General features: G+C 39.8%; 1 pseudogene; it reads right to left on the reverse strand.

Moving 5' to 3' along the window:
* Nucleotides 1-2,762: 2,762 nt before the first annotated feature.
* LOC109551176 (large ribosomal subunit protein uL4 pseudogene) lies at nucleotides 2,763-4,129 on the reverse strand (annotated as a pseudogene).
* Between the last annotated feature and the right edge of the window lie 5,756 nt (nucleotides 4,130-9,885).

The following is a 9,885-nucleotide window of genomic DNA, read 5'->3' on the forward strand; positions in this document are numbered from 1 at the left end:
GTACATCACTTGAGAGTAAACAAGCCAAGACAATGGACCCTTCTGACTCCTCTTCTGAAACTTTCTCCAACCTAAAACTCCTTTTCTGAAAAACGGCAAACGATAAGTAACCCTATATGCCTTGCTGAGCAGTAGACATTTGAAAATCTCTTAGCTGACCAGGGAAGGGTCTGTGTGCTGGCCAATACGTCATGTTGCTTTTACTTCAGTGCAAGTGGCCTGACTGAAGAAAGTGCAGACAGGCTACCGGAAACAGCAACTTGCCAAACAGAAGGCAGCCAGCCTCACCCGGCCGAACAAATGTGGAGCCGGGTAAAACAAGGCCTCCCCTGGGTCGCCGGTTTCTACTTTTCCTGGGCCCCTTAATAACCATTGTTCTCTTGCTGACACGTGGGCCATGTATCAAATTGTCTTGCGTCTTTTGTCTCCAAAAGGTTAGAATCTATAAAATGTCCAAGGGTGGTCGCTCAGAAACGCAAACAGGGCTAAGGCCTGGGGAAAATCAAAAATAACTAAAGGCAGCTGTGGGAAGCTCTGCTCCTCTCCCTGGGGTTATGACGACCCCCCAAATCAGCAGAAAACAGTCACAGAAGACAGACCGTCGCCCCTCAGCGTCCCTCGAGAATGAGAAGCCGGCCAAAAGGCAGAGGAGGGAATTGTCACCAGCAAAGTTATTAACAATTTCTGGGAAATAGAATCTGGGTAATACAATAAAGTCTAACCTTTTTTTTTTGTTTCTTTTCCTCTGTGCTTCGTCTTCTCTCTCTTGCTCATATGGTGCTACGTGCAGAGGTCTTGTACCTTGCACTTCAGACCAGATTCTTAGTTCAAGATGGCTGCACCGGACACCTCAGCTCAGCGGGCCGTGTGCAGAGACGCCGCGCCCATGCTGGGATCTGGAGCGTGAGCAACACGTCTGCGCCTCCCGTGCGAACTCCGCCCCTTCCCCGCTGATCCCAATAAAGCAGCCCCGCCCCTGGCCTGTCAGGGAGAGCAGGTGCTCTAGAGCACAAGCACACACCTCTCCACTCTTTGATTAAAGAATAAAGCTTTCCTTTGCTTCTGAACCGAACTCCGCCTCCTATTGACTTGAAGGACACTAGGCAGAAGGGCCCTTGTTGGGGCCCGACTCTAAAGGGTCAGTAACATATGTGGTATAGACATACAATAGAATACTATTAAACCTTAAAAAAAGAAGAAAATTCTGCCAAATGCAACAATAGGGATGAGCATCATAGATATTATGCTAAGTGAAGTAAACCAGTTACAGAAAGAAATACTGCATGATTCCACTTGTATGAGTTATTTAAAATAGTCAAATTCACATAATTAAAGACTGGAATGGTGGTTGCAAGGGGCTGAGGGGAAGGGGAAATGAGTTACCAATCAACAAACATAAAGTTTCAGTTAAGCAAGATGATAAGATCTAGGATCTGCTGTACAACATTGTACCTATAATCAAAAAATAATGTACACTTTAAAATGTTTTAAGACAGTAGATTTCACGTTAAGTGCTATTATTACACACACACACACACACACACACACACACACACACGACAGCCACAAGCCCTGGAACACCAAGAGGGGTGCACTGGACTCCCAGTATGTAGGGGGTATTCTAAGGTAAGGTGGCTGTCTTTCATGTCTCTATTCCTTTCATCCAGTAGACTCACCACACTGAGATGTCCCTACTGCTCAGCTGGCAATGGTGATATTTCCCAAACCTATTCATGTAATTTGTCCTGGACCCTCCCCACCCCCCTGCCCCCAAATTCCCCATCTTCTCTACTTCCTGTGCTTTCTCCACATAATGCTGAGCTCTGGATTCAGAATCCTGACAGCTATCCTACACTGGGGTCCCTGGACTTGCTTTGTATGTGACTCTCATGGACCCTGCATAATGCTGTCCTCTTGGATCCTCACTAGCTAAGATTTTCCTGTCTGGCCCTATTCCTTGACACTTGGTCATTCTGATCGAATCCTTGCTTCTCACATGAAGGAGAAATACCATGTTGGCATAACAGAATTTTAAAGCATTCCAAGAAATATCCTGTTACTCAGGAAATCACTGTATAAATCCAGCTTAATATGAGTGAGGTTGTAATATAATTTTCGGCTAAACTTAATTAGAAAACAAGGAAATACAAAATATTAGTGAGACAATATTTTCTCACTCTTAAGTTTGACTATAATTTAAAGGATTGGTAAATTAAAGTGTCCGTAAATGTGTAGGGTATTAAAATACATTAATTTGTGAGACAGAACTAGAAGAAAAATGTTGGAAATAAATTTGGGCTATATTTATAAAAATATACAATCTTCTCCACTTTAACCCAATTTACATTTTGTATTATCTTTCCTTTGAGAAAGCATGCACATGGGCCCTATAATGCATTTCCAAAATGTTGACTTCAGTTCTGTAAATCATATTAACAAATGGGAAACAACTTAGTTTCCAATTAGTAGGAGAACAGTTAAACTCATTATGACACATACTTGCTTTGGGTATAGTTAGATAAGTGAGGTTATCTATATGTGTTATCATGGAAAGATCCACATTAATTTTATTAAGTGGCAAGGGCAAGAAGAAAAACATGTTACTTTTATCCATTAAATTAAAAATAGAACGTATTTCTATACTACATCTCTATATTGTAAATCCTAGAGTCATTTTTTTTTTTTTTTTATGTTTCTCACTGCCTCTTTGATCAGGTCTTTATTCAAAATTAGCTGTCCAAAATGATTTGACCTTTACCGAATAAACAAATTTAAGTTTATGCAGCAGCCTTTTCCTCTGTGGTGGGTTTCTTTTCTGTGGGCTTCTTTTTAGCAGGCTTCTTTTCAGCTGCTGGTTTCTTGGTCACTGCAGCTTTTTTCCCACCAAAGGCTTCTTTGGCTTCTTCAGCTTCTTAACGCAAACAGCCTCCTTTCCCTTCTTTCCCACCACAGGCTTCTTGCCTGGAATCCCCTTCTCAACTGATTTGGCTTCTAGTGCTGCTGCTGCCCTATCCATCCGGATTTTGTGGTTCTTGGCCTGGCGAAGAATGGTGTTCCGGCACATGGTCTTTGCATATGGGTTTAGCTTCAACATGATTCTCAGGTTTTTCAGTGGATTCTTCTTCAAGACTCTGCGATGAATCTTCTTGCTTGGTGCTCAGAGGGCTCTTTGGATCTCTGGGCTTTTCAAGATTCTGCTAAGGTCTGTATTGAGCATCTTGTGCGTGGGGAGGTTGTAGTTACTCTTGAGGGAGACAGCTTTACGCCAAGTGCCATACAGCTCCTCTAACTTGCGGAAAAGCACTTTCAGTCCAAATGCAGAAACGTCCCACATGCCCACCAGGAGCCAGTTTCAAAATGTTCAGTTTGCTTACATTAAGCAGAGTAATTCCAGGGATGTTTCTGAAGGCCTTGATGATACCATTGTCCTCATTATAAATGATGCAGGGTCCCCTGCACTGGATACGGTGACGGTTTCTCATTTTGCCTTTGCCAGCTCTCATTCGCTGCGAGCCGTAGACCTTTTTGATATCATTCCAAGCCTTAAGTTTCTTCAGGAGCAAAACAGCCTCCTCGGTCTTCTTGTAGCCTTCAACTTTATCTTCAACCACCAAAGGAAGTTCAGGAACTTCCTCTATACGATGACCTTTAGACATGACCGGCACTGGTAAAGCCGAGGCAGCCAACGCAGAGCAGATGGCATATCGCTTCTGCGTTGTATTCACTCTGCGGTGCCAATGTCGCCAGGTCTTGGTTGGTGCAAACATGCGGCCCCCACGACACATATTTCCAAAAGCACCCTGGCCAGAATGGTGAGTGCCGCCACCTCGAACCCTGGGAATTCAAGCCACAGCTCTGCCAGTACCCCAAGACTCAGCACTGGTTTGATGACCTGCTAATTCACTGACTGCATAGGGCTGTCTGTTGTTTTTGCGCAATTTGGTGTGAACAAAGTTCATAATATCTGGTCGAATGGGGGCCTTGAACACGGCAGGCAAAGTGACACTTTTGCCAGATGACTCCCCCTTTTCAGAGTACACTGATATCAGTGGACGAGCACACGCCATGGCGGGGAGAGGACAAGGCCACGCTCCTCTCAACCCGGCGGCTCCCACAGGAAAAGCTAGAGTCATCTTTTAAATTATACACACTAGACTCTCATTTGTGGTAACCTCTCAGTGAGGGCATGAATTTTGGAGAAATACTGTAAAGCAGAGAACTTTGATTTATGTATATTGTTAAAACTCTTTTGCCACAAAAATATATGCATCAGTAGCTTTCTTATTAAGATATTAAAATAGGTCAAACAAAGAAAGTAGCTAATAAGATAGAGTATGTTAATAAGATAGAATGATTGCTGCATGATACAACACACAAAACCTGAATTTTGAATGGCTTAACACAAAGATATTTATTTTTGTGAAGATGAAACCTTATGTACATTGTCCTGGCCACACTACTATCAGGTGACCCATGGATCCAGGCTGTTCCACCTTCTAGTTCCACCATCACAACACAAACTCTCCGGGATGTTGCTGAATGAAAGAGAAAGCATAGAGGTGGCATACTGACTCCCATATTCTTTGGCCTGAAAGTGGCAAACTGCGTTTTCTCATATGTCAGCAGCAAGGGCTAGTCCAATGACATGTGATGGGGACAAAAACTATACATACCATTAAATTATACTTTATTCTCATTTTCATCTTCCTATTTTAAGCCTGCATAAAGTACTTTGGTGATAGAGTCCTTCTTTTTATCACCTGGGACACATTATGGAATAGTGGGAAGATAAATGAATTATTGATAAAAGACAGAAGGTTTACCTCTGGCTGGCAGGAGTGGAAGAGTGTGGGCTGTACACCAGTTCAGATCAGGGGTTTAGTCCCAGTATAGTCACAAACTATTCTGTTAATTCAGGCACATCCCAAGCTCTATGAACCTCAGTTTCTTCATCTCTGAAGTTGGTCTAATAATACGTCAAAAGTCTGTTGGAATGCATGTAATGTATGTAAAACGCCTGGCACAGTGCTTGGTATATCTTAAATCTTTATGAATGGGAATTATTACTCTGGTTATTTTGACCACAAACGGAACCACCTTTACCTATTTTTTTAATTAAAAAATTAGTCAAGGATGTATCAGAGTACATGAATCGCTGTAGGACATGAAATATCGAATCAGATAAAAATTGTTACTTGGCAAGTAAAAATCAAATAAAAATTTCCCCTCAAATAGTCTATTATATAATTTAGGTGTGGAGGTGTCATCCCAACTGGATGAAACTCAATGATCCTAGAATTTGTGTCAAGGACTAACTCCTTCCCTGCATGCCATGCAAACCACCGTTTTCATTCATTTCACCCTTACCAAAAATCTAGCCCCAGATTAGATTTGCCAACATACATTCAAGATAACCTGATTAAAATGTTCTATGAATGTAGTGGACTCTGGCCCTCCAAGCCCTACATATACAGTGCCAGCCCAGTGTGTTCTGCACATATCATCTCAAGGGACTATCATACTTATTTCTCAAACACTCCTTGGAGATAATGTGCATAAAACATTTAGGTTGCAATGTGTTCAACTGTGCTGGGACAAAAGCACAGGACACCTTCCATTTTTGCCTTTCTTCATGATCTCAAAGTAACGGCTAGAAATTCTCCCTCCAGGTTTTTATCTCTGAACGCTGAGTTATACCATCTGAGAATGTGGCTCCCGCTCACCTCTCTCATAGCTGTATCTTCTCCACCACCCAGCTTAACAACAAATCACCTCATACAACTCAATAGCAAATGAATAAACACTCCAATTAAAAAATGGGCAGAGGACCTGAATAGGCCTGAAGACATACACATGGCCAACAGGTACATGAAAAGGTGCTGAACATCACTAATTATCAGGGAAATACAAATCACAATCAGGTATCACCTCACACCTGTTAGAATGGCTAACATCAAAAAGACAAGGCATACAAGTGTTGGCAAAGATGTGGAGAAAAAGGAACGCTTCTGTACTGTTGGTGGAAATATACTTTGGTGCAGCCACTATGGAAAACAGTATGAAGATTCCTGAGAAAAAAATAACAATAGAACTAACATATGATCCAGCAATTCAACTTCTGGGCACATATGTAAAGAAATGGAATCACTATCTTGAAGAGATGTCTGCATTCCCTTGTTCATCACATCATTATTCACAACAGGCAAATATGGAAGTGACCTAAGTGTCTGTCTGCAGATGAATGGATAAAGATGTGATGTATGTGTGTGTGTGTGTCTGTGTGTGTGTGTTTGTGTGTGTGTACAGACACATAGATGAGTACATACCTATATGTGCACAATTCTTGGCTTTTGTGTCTCTGATATTCTTACTCTGCTACTCTTCCTGTGGAAATAAGTCTCCAGTTTTATAAAAGAAGTTGAAAGAACTTGCACTGAGGGACTTCCCTTGTGGTGCAGTGGTTAAGACTCTGTGCTCCCAATGCAGGGGGCCTGGGTTCGATCCCTGGTCAGGGAACTAGATCCCGTGTGCCGCAGCTAAGAGAGTCCACATGCCACAACTAAGACCTGGTGCAGCCAAATAAATAAATAAATAAATATTTTAAAAAAAAGAACTTGCATTGAGTGTTATTTTAAAGTCAGCTTTTTAGGATTACATTTGTGCTTTTCATAAAGGAGTCTTTCACTATACACATAGCAACTTATATTTCCTTTTGTCATGGAGACTTATGATTTAAGTTAAAGCAGTCCCTGAGCCTGTCTGTGTTTTTGTTTGGATTAAGAGTTGGAGGTTTACGCAGAAAAGAAGACTTTTCTCTTCTTTGACAGGAGCGTTCATCAATTTATCTTGAGTGTCCTGTAGAGCAAATCCATTATAAATATAATGCTAATGCTGGCATTTAGGCAGAAGTGATGATGTTCCAGGCAGAGTTCTAATGTTTATAGCTCAAGGAGGGGTGGATTTTAAAATCTTAATAAAATTACTGTGACATTATCATGATTGACTTTTGTAGCCATTATCTTGTCTAAATATTATTTTCTACCATGGATGTGTACGGTAAAAAACAAGTAAATTCATTATGTTACTGGATTCTCATATAGATTTATAAAGAATTTTAGGTAGGCAGGTGCAAGAATGGGAAACAGAGAGGATGACACTGGGAGGGTTGAGTAGGCCAGATGTGTGAGGAAAGTGTCAAAATGCTCATGTGAGCAGACTGTCTGATTAGATAATGACAGAACCGGAAGTGGGCATTTGATTGTTACTGAGATATGTGTTGTGATCTTCTGATTTCCTCCTGAATAATGAACACTTATACTTCTCAACCCTCTCTAAGAAATTCTCTGAAACAAGACGTTGCTTTGCAACATGTGGCTAAGAGACATAGCTGATTTTAGCCTGTCATTAACATGGTTCTGGGGCAGAAAAGCTGACACCTGAAGATGACACCTGAAGATTTTAGACATGATCAGTCTAAAAATACAGAATTCCTCAAAGGTTTCCCTCCATGGAAGTCATTTGGGTAATCTGAAGTTTTAATTTTATATCTGTGCTTTTACTACAGTACAAATACGCCAGTGTAGCCACATTATAAGCACGGGCATGCCATGCTCACACACAGAGGTATTCATACACATACACACACACATCAGCTTCTTTTTTATGTCATACATATTAGGGATATATAGATATAGATGCTTGATTAATTACAAATTCAAAATCATGTTCATTCATTAACAAAATCAATTTTAAAGGACGTCAATTTGCGAGAAATCATTTGTTATTTGGGAAGTTATAAAACGCAAAACACCACAATGGAAAGAAATCACTGTGAATGTCAAAACCCCTTCCAAACTGCTGAGGACTTAAGTTGTCTTGGTATAAACTCACTGAAATTAGCATTCTTCACTCTTAAGAGAAATATGTAATTTTCTTCATCTCTTTGAAAAGAAATTATATGTATTCATAGCTCTATAAACTTATAAGCATCATCAGATAAAAATGAATAAACAATCATGGCAAATCAATTTTCCTTGAAATGCTGTTTGATCTGTACAAAGCAGACTACTTCAGATTTATAAATTGTGTCTTTCTGCTAACTGAGATTCAGCGTTCTGTCAATATTTAAAATTTTATAACTAATAGCCTTTTTTCTTCTAATTTTACTTCATCTGTTAAACATGAAAACTGAAATATTGATTTAAACAGGAAATGAACTTTTACTTAGGGCATCATGATTAATTAGTACGGCACATTCAATGTACATGTGCCTGTCTTGAGATTAACAACAACAACAAAACAATAGATTTGAGATGAAAAAATAAAATGCTTGAATATTATTTATGGACACAATGTAGAAAATAACTTATCTATTCTTAATGAATTTGTCAAAATTCCTACAGTTTTACATGCTGAGGGAGAAGATAGATTATAAGTGAAAATATCAAATGTTAATACTATAAACTCTATTTCACTCAGCTTCAGAAATCAGATCCTCAGATCAATACTTTTGTTGAGACCTGGAAGTTACACATATATCTAATACTTGGTATTTGACATTTTCTATCCCTTCATTTATATGCCCCACATACCCGGCTTGCCAAAGAAACCCAGGGCAGCTACTCACCTGTCTGCCCACTCTCCTTCTGAGAGTGTATTCTTGCTTAAATAAATCCTCACTTTACTTTCTTGACCTCCCTGTCTCGTTTCTGAATTCTTTCTGTGATGGGACAAGAACCTTACATTCACCAGGAGCATTTGTGCCTAGACAACTCAGGGGACAGACAAAGAACACAACTTAATATGATTTTCCAACCTTTCCTCTCATGGCCTCCTCCTTCCCACCTGCAGCCTCTCACCTGACCCTCCATCCCCAAACAGTCCCAAACAACCTTCCCTCTCTCCAGGTTTATTGTGATGGCTAATTTCCTGAAATACATGTTTCTACTCTTTATAGTTTTTCCAGGATTGATATTGGCTAAGAGAGTCAGCAGAACACTTTGCTGAAAAACTATCACTACACAACAAAACTTATATTTACTAACATTTGCTAAAGTCCTTGGTATTGCATAAAATTATTAGTTAAAAAAAAAATTATTAGTTAAACTTAGCATCTGTATCTCATGGATTTCCAAAAGAACCATGGATTTCACATACTCTGGCAACGGAACATGTTTAAAAGACTTAAGTGTCTTTTAAACATGTCTGCTTGGTGCAACTTAAGGAAATTAACGGTAAGCTGAGAGTTCCTTCTCTACCGTACACATAATACTCAGCATTAAGTCTGTTTGTTGTTTGAATCCGGGGACTGACACTGAATTCTAGCAACTGTTGAATCTATTACTTAATGTAAGATGAAAACAGAATTAATAATGCTGGAAAAAAGGCACTTGAGAAAATAAATCTGCTAACCAAACTTTTATGACTTCATAATCATCTATCTGCCCTGTTTTGCTGGGCAAATTCTCCACTAGTAGTGTTAAAAGGAAAAATCCCTACCTGTAGCAGCATTTGTCTAGATGGTATAAAACTGAACACTGTGGTTCATCAAAAATGTTCTAACCAGCTGAAGCTGAAAAAATACCATTATCTTTTAATGACTCTTACTGGACCTAACTGAAGGGGCTTTTCTGTCCAACAAATAGCAGGATTTATTTTTTACCCAAAATACATACAGACCTATGGACAATTCAAGTCCTCTCTAAAGTGTTAGTTTTCAATCCTTAATTAGCATAATCACTAAGTAACCCCCTTTCTAGCTAAAAACCTCCAAATCACCTCCACCACCACCACCAGTACTTTGTTAATTTACTTACTGGTAAGTATTATAGCTGTCATATCTCATATCTCTGAGAGTCTTGGTTTATGTTTAACAAAGGTTTAGGT

Source organism: Tursiops truncatus, chromosome X (assembly GCF_011762595.2).
Source record: "Tursiops truncatus isolate mTurTru1 chromosome X, mTurTru1.mat.Y, whole genome shotgun sequence".
Lineage (NCBI taxonomy): Eukaryota > Metazoa > Chordata > Mammalia > Artiodactyla > Delphinidae > Tursiops > Tursiops truncatus.